General features: G+C 32.1%; 1 long non-coding RNA gene across 1 annotated transcript in view; it reads right to left on the reverse strand.

The window, feature by feature from the left end:
• Positions 1-8,340, reverse strand: part of LOC309615493 — a 250,107-nt gene extending 241,767 nt beyond the window's left edge. Inside the window, exon 1 of the long non-coding RNA XR_014236874.1 lies at positions 6,258-8,340. This is a non-coding gene — a long non-coding RNA (uncharacterized lncRNA). The remainder of the gene's footprint in view (positions 1-6,257) is intronic.
• Between the last annotated feature and the right edge of the window lie 3,145 nt (positions 8,341-11,485).

Raw genomic sequence — 11,485 nt, forward strand, 5'->3', positions numbered from 1 at the left:
TAAAAGTGAGGAACTTATAAGAGAACTATCCAATTTGTTTAGTAAGGGCAACATTAGACTAGCAGGTATCCCAGAAGGAGAAGAGAGGGAGGAGGGAGCAGAGAGTTTATTTAAAGAAACAATAGCTGCAAACTTCCAAAACCTGAGAAAGGAACTGGATATACAAGTCTATGAAGCTAAGAGAGAACACCAAATTACTTCAATACAAAAGGACCTTCTCCAAGACACATTGTATTAAAACTGTCAAAAGTCGATGACAAAAAGAGACTCTTAAAGGCAGCCAGATTAAAAAAAGGATGGTAACCTACAAAGGAATTCCAGCTAAACTATCAGCAGATTTATCAGCAGAAACTCTACAGGCCAGGAGGGAGTAAAGTGACATTCTCAAAATACTGGAAGATAAAAACTGTCAGCCAAGAATACTCTATTTAGCAAAGTTAACATTCAGAGATGAATGAGAAATAAAGGCTTTCCCAGACAAACAAAAGCTGAGGGAGTTCATCACCACTAGACCTGACTTATAAGAAATGTTGAAAGGAGCTCTTCCACCAGAAACAAAAAGGCAAAAGTACACAAAACTTTGAGTAAGATGATAGGTTGACTGACAAAATCAGAAAATTCCAACTGTATATCAGACTAGGTTTTTAACACTTTATTATAATATAAAGGTTAAAAGGGGGAAAAAAGCGGTAAAAATAACAATAGCTACTTCAATTTGGTAACAAATTCACAACATAAAAAAGAATAATTTGAAACACCAAAACACAAAATGGGAAGAGGAAAAAAAAAACAAATTCGTATAGTCAAATGAAGATAAGATGCTTTGAGAAGAAAAAAATAGTAATATATTTATGAAATGTTTTATACATACCTAATGGTAAACACAAAACAAAAATATAGAGAAGAGACATGAAACATAAAAAAGAGGAAACTGAGAAAAACATCAAAGAAAACCACCATGCCAAAATTCAGATAGAAACACAAGGATAAAGAAACAATGGAGATATAGAGCAACCAGAAAACCAAAGATAAAATAGCAATACTAATTCCTCATTTACCAATTACCACCTTACATGTAAATGGATTGAATTAATCAATCAGAAGACACTGAGTGACTGGATGGATTAAAAAACAAAGTGACTGGATGGATTAAAAAACAAGACCCAACTATATGCTGCCTCCAAGAGACTCACTTCACCTCTAAAGAAAAATACAGGCTCAAAGTGAAGGAATAGAAAATGATACTCCAAGTAAATGTCAGCCAAAAGAAGGCAGGTACAGCCACATTCATGACAGACAAAATGGACTTCAAGCCAAAAAAGGTAACAAGACAAAGATGGGCAGTATATAATGATAAAGTGGACAATTCATTAAGAAGACATAACAGTTATTAATATATGTGCATCTAACATAGGATCACCAAAATATATAGATCAATTAGTAACAGACTTAAAGGGAGAAATTGACAACAACACGCTAATAGTAGAGAACTTTAACAACGCACTTATATCAATGGATGGATCATCCAGACAGAAAGTCAACAAGAAAATCATGGCTTTAAATGAAACATTAGACCAGATGAATTTGATAGATTTACAGAGAACACTCCATCAAAATAAAGGACAATACACATTCTTCTCAAGTGCACCTGGAACATTCTCAAAAGTAGACCATATGTTGGGACACAAAACAAGTCTCAATAAATTTAAGAAGACTGAAATCATAGCAAGCATCTTTTTATAGATAAAGAAAGGTAGAGAGAAAATTTGAATAAATCACTTTTTGCCTGTAAAATTTTACATACAATATTTGATACAAAAAATGGATAAATGGACATTTTTATAACTGTATTCTATGGTTGCCTAACACAGCCAAGGTACACTCTCAAGGGCCACATGCTCATGAAGCCCTGGCTTGTGTATTGTTTAACCAGAAGAAGGGTGAATGGATTTTTGGTGGAAATAAATAGCATATGTTCAAAACAGAAATTTAATTAAAGCTTTCAGTCACCTTTACAATTTTAATTCCAACTAATGGTTTTGAGTTTTTGAAAAGTTCTACACTTTAAAAAACAAACTTTAATCAATAATAATAGAAAATATGAAACACGCATTCCTTTCTTTTGTAAACTTTATGCTTTTTTACCTCTGTAGCTTAACTTCCATATTTTTTATTTGGGGGGTATGTGTTCCCATTTCTCCTTTATCTTCACTTATATATACCATGTCTCCTATTCTCAAAGATGCAGAAAAATGCTCTCTCATTAATACAGGTTTTCCTGCTTGCTTTCCTTCTGACTTCACCCTTTTCAATCCCTAATTATACTTATCTCCTCTGTTTTCCCAAAGGACTTCACATGTTCCTCATTTTTGTCAGTCATAAAATTTTTTTCCCAATGACAGGTTTCAGTTTAATTACCTCTGAATCTAACCATAATGTACGTAGTATGGAGCTCGGTGCCTTGCACCTTGCAGGGCCCAATAAATATTTGATGAGTAAATTAATATCATTATTTTCTTTCCCACTGTTATGCTTATTTGCATTCCCAGTGTTGACTGAATTCCCCCATTTAATTAGACAATATATATCAGAGGACCAGCATAATCCCAGGTTCTATTTAATTCACTAAACAAAATATAATTTGATATGAATTTGTATGGTTAAATCATTTATTCAAAAATTTTTTTTTATAACTCAGAGAAATCCATTTGATGCGGCTTAATCTCCAACTCTGCCATGAGTACAGAAGGCATATGAGGCGTATGCTTCTGTAAACATTATTATATTCCGTAGTTTTCTAAACTGAAAATTCTTTATCCACAAGTAGTATTGTTTCTTTAGCTGTGTGTATATGATTTGCCTTGTGTTATCTCAGTTATGTTCCAAATCCCATTATATTTTAATTTAGGAAAGCATTATACAAACATGAAAAAGACTGGCTTGCTGGTTGACTCTATAATTGTTTCACATACCAGGTCATCATGATTAATTAATTACTTTTATACCTTACAATGAATACCAAATTAATGACACCCCATATTCTTAAACAAAACAATACTAGCACAACATTATTTTCTGGTTAAGGACCTTACTAAAGTACAAATATGTTTGCATACCTTATCTGTAATTGCAGTCACTGTAGTAGGAAAGCTGTTAACATTATGCATTGAACATTTAAAGAAATACTCATACTGAAAGAGATAATATTAGGCAGATAATTTAATTATTAGTTTGATTGCTTTTTAATCTGGCTCATCAGCCTTCTGCCTCAGTGCTTATCATAATTTGCATTCTTGTGGTAAACTTTAACTAAAATGACCAAAAAACTCAATATATTTCCTAAGTAATAAGTCTAACAACATAAAAAAAAATTCCCAAGATTGGATTTTATGTTGGTTGGATGTAGCCTTGCCTCAAAAATATATTATTTTATAGTTGGAATCACTTTATATGTCTATCAGTCTAAAACAGTATCTCTTACTACTCAATTTTTTCTTTTAAGAACCCAACCCAAAATATTTTCAGGAAAATGGATTGTAATAGCTACTTGGTACTAAAAGATATTTTCTTATATATTCACCTACTGATATGTTCATCTACTTTTATTTCTTATGTGTTCATCTACATATATATTACATTACATAGACTCATCCACTTACAGTAAAAAGAATTCTGAAATTATATACATAGACCTACAAAGAGATACATACAGTAGGTTCAATGAGCATATTTTCACAACATTTATCACAGTGAGATTCTATAATCATGAGACCACTTAACATATCTGTATGCTTTAAGTTTAAACAGCAGCAGGTTAATTTTATAAATATAAGTTTTGCTTAATGGTTTAAATATTGGGACTATAAGTTAGTCAATGCGACAATGAACTAGATGAAAAGTTGAAATTAATATAGGTATTGCCAAGGTTGCATTATACTTTATATTATATAGGCAATGTTGTTATTAGACTGTATTACAAAATTATCCATCTATTTATAATTTGGAACAAGAGAAACTGAAAAGCACTTGAAGATCTGGACAAGATGTGTACAGAAGAAAAGAGGATATGGTAACCCCAATTGTCCAGACTTGTCACGAACATTGATTTAAGTCTGTAATCACAGAATAACATTCAAATGGAGAAATAAGGAATTATTTAGTCAATTTTATCAATCTGGATAATCCAAGACTAAATCTCCTAATCTTGATCTTCAGTACCTGAGAGGATTTCAGACATCTTTGATTTTTATATAATTGCTTTAATTCCTTCTTTAACTTTTTCTTCATTGAAATTTGCTCTTCAAATGTATGCAACAAAGTGCTCTGGACATGGAATAAGTGCTAAAATGAATATGTTTAAAACATGTTCATGAAAGTAGATCATAGAAAAGCAAAGTGATTTACATATGTTCCTTTTGGAATGATAAGGAGATATATATATCTCCTTTTCTGCTTGCAATAGAAAAATATTTTCCCATGAAGCTTACTTTATTTCGCACTTGCATTGATTAGTGGAAGATCAGTAACTACATTGCCTCGCGGAAATTCGAAAAATGTAATATGAATATGTGTTTTTTAAAATTTTTAATTCGGAAAGTTAATACATCCCAACAACAATAACAACAAAACACTGCATATGTATATATGTATATAGCACTTTTAAAAAGCCATCTTGTTTCTTTAGGGAACCGGCAGATTCTAAGAAAATCAGTTAAATATAGTATACTTCCTGTGGTAATTGTATTACACAAAAAGGGATGAATTAAGATGTTATACATGGGGTATGCCATCTGCTTCTGTTTTTGTTATATTCATTATGTGCACCTGTTCTTATTCAGCTATAAGGAAGCACTTTATCTTAATTTACACATCAAAATATTGCAAAACAATCAATATTGTATATATAAAAACTTCTTTTTTCCTGAAACCTGTGCTAAGATCAAAGAGTAACAGATTATCAAATTAAGGCTCTATCTTCAAGATAAAATTTCAAAAAATCTAGGTAGATAAGGGGGATCCAAATCACTCTAACAAAAAAAAAAGTCACTTAAAAATTTTTTTTATCTCCAGTTTATTTTTTTAGACTAAGAGCTGAGTATGAAAGTCACAGCCAAAGCACTTGAAAATGGCCCAGGAGGATAGATGGGGACCACAGAGGATGGGTGGGCAAGACAAAGTTCTGGGAGTTAGGGGCCAGCTCAGGGCTGAGGCGAGGAGGGGACGTTGTTGTCTCAAGTTCTCCACAAGTGTCTGTGCATTGCACAGGTCCTAACTTCACAGAAGACAAAAGAGGGGCCAGCGCGTGCCCCACTGGGGTGCCTGGCCTGGTGCGGATGGGGTCTGAAGCAGGAAGGGGAAGTCAAGGAAGGTCAGGGAGTTAAGGAGTGGGAAGGACTCTGTCCATCTGTACATTATATATAGCAATATAAAGTCTGTACACGCCTGCCTGGCACCCCAATGCCCACCCCTTGTCACCCTTGTCCACTGTCTGCCCCCCAGGGGATTTTTCAAAACTCATCAAAATTATACAGGCATCATTGTATGATTAATTCATCTGAGAGAGCTATGAAAACTGATCTTAGAAAGTTGTACTAAATATTTTTGTTGTATTTGACTGTGTTAATGTTATCTAAACGATAAACTTTTTATAAATATGTTTTGAAATAATGAGATAGATACACCTGTATATAAAAGTATCATTTAAAAGTATATGTTAAGTAATGATCATCCCAATGTTTTATTCTGAATTAGAATTATCAGACATAAAATTTATATTCTGAAAACAAACAGAATCAAAGGAATCTACCCGTATTTCAAGTGAATAAAAACTAATGGCACAGAAGAAAAAAAGAGATACTAATCCAAGTAGGTTTTGAACATAGGACAAATATTTGATTATGTACTGTCAGGCTAAAGATAAATACAACTACAAATAAATCTTGAAATCTAATTAGTAGGTTTGTTTTTTCCAGTTGTATTGGTTCAGCATTCCTATACTTTGGTGAGTATTATAGAACTAGCAAATGAATAAATGTTTGATGTTGTTAAAAGATGGGGTTCTAAGCAGTGTGAGAAGAGAAAGGCAGATGGACAGATGGGGAAGGCAAGGAAGAACCATGGACTAATGAATTAAAAATTTAGAGGTATCAGTAGAAACTCATCACTCTTAATGTGCTCATACACATATACATCTATATATATGAACATATATTTTTAGCTGTTTCTGGACAAAAATTCTGGTCTTGGTTTCTACATACCTCACTGAACGAATGAACCCAGTGCTCCTTGAAGCAATGGTTGATTCTAGGGCTGAGGCAGAGAGAGTTTTAAATGAGCCTGGAACAACGTCTTGTGCCTGAAGAATAAGGAAATGCACATAGCATTTGTTATAATCTTAAGATCATAACAAAAGACACAGAAAGCAAGTAGGTGGGAATTTCACTGGCCAATTTGTAACAATTTAAAGCATTAAAATGAATAATGACAATAATGGATCGTAAGACACTGAGTAATATTAGACTCTGATTTCCCAATGACATACATACATACATAGATACATACATATACAGAAAATGCCAATTAATAAGTATCAAAGGAATGATAAAATTAGTAAAGTAAAAATTTACTACAATCATTGTAATAATTAATTGAGGCAAATATCAATAAATGCAAAACCAGTGGGTGAAATTTTTATGGACACAGAATAATTGCATAGTTAACATTATTTCCTCATCAAGGTGTAAATGAAATTTGGAGACACTCAGACACTACCTCAATCAAGAGATCAAAGTTTATATCAATAACAATGAAAATGACATCATGTGCCTTGGACTGTGATACACCAAAAAGGACACAGCTTCCCTTATGTAGTGTTCTTGCTCAATAATATGAATCTAATCATGAAGAAACATTAGAAAACCCAAATTAAGATTCTACAAAACAACTGGCTATTATAGTGTTCAACAAGCAAACAATAAACAAACAATTATGTTAAGAAAGACAAAGAAAAATTGTTGAAGAGTTCTGCATTAAATGAAACTAAAGAACATATTAACTTAATTCAACTGGTGAAATTGGGAAAATTCTACAAAGTGGCATCATCGGGACTATTGAAAACCACCTCAAAACTATGTAAATAATTAATGAGTGTAAGGATATGAATCATATGTTCCATATTTCATGAAAAAATGTAAAACAATCAAACAGAGGAGTGGTAAGTAATTTGTAGATCGGGGAATTTGAAACCTACAAGTCCACAGGGAATAAAAAAGAACAAAGAGAAGTCAAGCAGTTCAACCTGAAGAACTCATAATTTTTCTGGAATTGGTTGCACAGCTACCATAGAAAGTGGCTAAGAGGCAGAATGTGAAAACAATTGTTTTTAAGTCTTTTAAAGACATTTATATATGCAGCATTACCCAACAGGATACCCGGAATGCAGTTTCTACAGAAATTAAACAAGACTGTTCTTAGATTCAAACACCCAAGGCACCAACATTGTAGGTAAAACTGGTGCCATTATAAATTTGGGGAATTAAGAGGAAGTCCTCATACTGAATATTGAGGCCCCTGAATCCACCTTCATTTTTAAAAATAATCTCCCAGTTTGGAGATTACAGGACACTATAGATATTTGGGAATTCCCATTTCGTGTTTTCTATTTCACTATTCATTTCTGCTTTAATCATTATTATTCTGTTTCTTCTGCTTACTTTGTGTTTAATGTGCTCTTTTTAATCTAGTATCTTAAGGTGAGGTCATAATTCAAGAATTTTTGCCTTTTGTAATATAAATATTTAGTGTTATAAATTTCTGCCTAACTATTGCTTTAAAGACACTCCACAAATTCTTATACATTGTGCTTTAATTTTTATTCAGTTTATAATACATTTTAATTTCCCTTTTAATGGGTTCTTTAATCAGGTTATCTACACAGGTGTCATTTAGTTTCCAATACATCAGGATTTCTCCAGAGTTCTTTCTGTTATTGCTTTCTAATTTGATTCTATTGTAATCAGATAACATATTTTGTTTGGCTCAAAATCTTTAAAATTTATTGACACTTGTTTTTGTGCCTGAATATTCAGTTCTTGATAAATGTTCCATTTGCACTTTACAAAGAATATACATTTGGCTATTATTGGGTAGAGTGTTCTATAAATGATTAGTTCAAGTATTGATAGATCAATAGTTTTGTTAAAATATTCCATATCTTATCTGTCTACTTGTCCTATTAATTAATTAAGAATGGGTGCTGGATCTCCCAACTGTAATGGTAGATTTGTCTCTTTTTGTATTTTTTTCAGTTTTTTATTCATATATTTTGTATATCTGTTTTTAGGTAAGTAAATAAAAATTTATAGGGGCCCTTCCTAATGAATTGACTCCTTTATCCTTGTGAAATAACCCTGTTATCCCTAATAACATTCCTTGCTCTGAAATCTACTTTACTGATGTTAATATAGCCACTCCAGCTTTGTTTTGAACTTGTGATAGCATGGTCTATACTTTTACATTCTTTTTTAAAATCTTGTATTTATATTTAAAACGCAATTCTTGTAGGTAGCATATAGCTGGGTCAAGGCTTTTTTAATTGGAATGGTTAAAAGATTAACATTTTATGTGATTATTGATATAGTTAGGTTTTAGTCTTTCATCTTGCCGTTTGTTTTCCATTTCCCATCTTTGCTTTGGTAGTCTACTGGTTACTTTAGGATTACGAGAATACATATTTAATTTATCATGGTTTACATTCAAATGATACTATGTAACTTCACACATAGCATAAAAATCTTACCATAGCATACTTCCATTTTTGCTCACCTAACCTAGAGAGAAGTTGGCCCAGAGTAGGCATTATTATTTTCTGAATGAAGGAGGGAGCTTAGAAAATGATTCAATCCTTGCATAGTGTTCCAAGCTGAAGGTGGTCATGTCTCGAGAGCATCTCTCTCATAGTCCAATGGAAGGAAGATTAAAAAGTAAACATGGCCTAAGCTTCACTGTGGCAATATCTAGTTTTGAGTCAGTTTGGGTAAGATATTTTATTTCTTTGTTTTTCTTTTGTTTCATTTATGAATTTGTAAAATTAGACATTTTATTTACATTATTTTGAAAGTTGAATTATATACTTGGTCACCTATAAGGTCGTTGAATTGACCATTGGTTTCTTGGCCTTATTCTCCCTCCCATCACACCATTCTTTCTGTCTTTTTCCTCCTATCTCTTGTTAATTTCTTGCTCCCTCTCCTCTCCTCTTCCCTATGGCCACCATTTCTTCCCTTTCCCTTGCATTCTTTCTTTCCCTGTGAATCTCTCTTCTCCACCTCTTTCCTTGTTCCTTTTCCTTCTTTCTTTTCTCCTTCTCTCCTTCTATTTCCCTCTTCTTTATTTTCTCTTTCTTTTCTCTCTACTCTCTTATTCTTCAAAAATACAAAGTTCATTACTCTAGTGAACTCTAAAACACAATGCTCATAAATTTAACAGATTTTTACAAATTAATGCTCACAAACCATATGCTAAGTATTATATTAAATGCTGGGGAATAAGGTAAAGCAGTGTGATAAAATATCTGCCCTCACAAAGATTAGAATCTGCCAGAGAAGAAGGTATTTTACCAAAAAAAGACAGGTGTGAAGCCAAGAGTTATGGTGTTAACTAATACATATCAGTACATTAGATTTTAAAATTGAATATTCTAAATAAAATTTTAAAATAAAACATCTTTGATTTTCTAATAACACTAATTTTGTTCGACACTTGGGCTATTTGTCTTAAGAATTAGGTCTTAAGAACTTGCCCTAAGAAATTAAAAATCCTGTAAAAAAAACCCCACTTTATATACCATAGGAATAGGATATGTTCTGTGTGTGTGTGTATGTAAAAGAGAGACAGACAGATAGAGAGAGAAACAGAGACAGAAAAAAATAATCAGCTACTTGCCAATAGCATTGGTATTCAAGCAAGCACCTGATATCTTCCCTCAAGCAACAGAAAAGAAAAAAAAAAAATTCCAATACCAATCCACATTATATAAGTACAGAAATTCAAAAGGAACCGCCTCTTCCCCCATACACAAACACAAAACAAAAATCTTCTGAACTTGTTCTTCTGCACCCTAGGACATTAAAAAGTCCTTGAAGTTCACAAAGTTTTATTTGTGTATCATTCTGTGAGGTTATTTCTATCTTATTCTGGTGATTGTGGAAATGTCAGGGGATTCCTGTTCAACAGTAAATAAGCAATACCTACAAAGACAACAGTTCCATTTATCTACCTCCTAAATAGTTCTTAAATTTAGCTTCATATTGGCTACCACAGTCCTAGCTCAATCTTTTATTTCTCACCTGGAAAACTATAATATCTTACTAACAGAGAATCTAGATTCTACCATACCATCCTCTGCAGTATTACCACAAAGATTTGGTGTCGTTTGTTTTAAAATTTTTATCTGCTTATAAAAGTATAGTAGATTTTTTAAAGTAATTTACGTGGAGTTCAAATCCAGACTTGATACTATCTGTAAATGATGGAAGTTATTTAACCTTTTCAAACTGTATTCTCATCTATAAATGGAGATTGATAATAATTACTTCATAGAATTTTTGTGAGAATTATATATGGTGTGGATGTAAAGTGCTTCTCATATTACACAGAATCAAGTAAATTCTCAATGAATATTTGTTTTTGTGAGTGCTTTGCTGCTCATGGTAAATAATTTGGAAACTAAGAAAAAGAATCATGAAGGACGTAGAAATAATACTTAGTAACCCATTAATGCTTTACAGAAATTTCCGTTTTTTTTCTAGTCCATTACTGCAAATGATGCACTAATGACAGTTAATATTTAGGCCTACAAATTAAATTTATATTCTCTTATTTGAAATAATACTTTTTAAAAATAAATTTTTAGGCACTTTTAATCATCATCTATTTTTAACCAAACTGTATAATGATTGCTTAAAATAAAACTTGATATCTAATATTCCTCTCCCAGCCTCTACTTCCTCCCCTACTGCTTTCTGGCTATTCTTCCATATTTTTTCCTCCAGATGAACTTAAAGGAGATTTAACATATTTGAAATATTGACTTTCTTACTCCAGAAACATAATGTATATCTTATTCAAGACTCTTTTATTATTTCCCAGTACATTTTTAGCTCTTGTATGTGGGTCTTGAATAGTTTTCTTAGGCTTATTCTACTTTTTATATAGTATTGTTATTATAAAACAAGTGACTTCATCACTAAATATTCTAAGTTGTTAATGTAGGTGTATGGATAAGCCATGGTTTTAATTTGCCAGGTGATTTTGCTTCATATTTTGGTTGACAATCATATCTGCAAATATCGGCAATTTTGCTGCTTTGTTTTTTATCATTTTTAATTTTGAGAAAAGGTTTGTGGGTATTAAATATTTGGAGTAAGTGAATTCCAAAAAATGTATTAATGTTGATTTCTTTATTGTGAATGTTAAATAGTTTGTG

The sequence above is a fragment of the Balaenoptera borealis genome, assembly GCF_965194805.1.
Source record: "Balaenoptera borealis genome assembly, chromosome: 18".
NCBI lineage: Eukaryota > Metazoa > Chordata > Mammalia > Artiodactyla > Balaenopteridae > Balaenoptera > Balaenoptera borealis.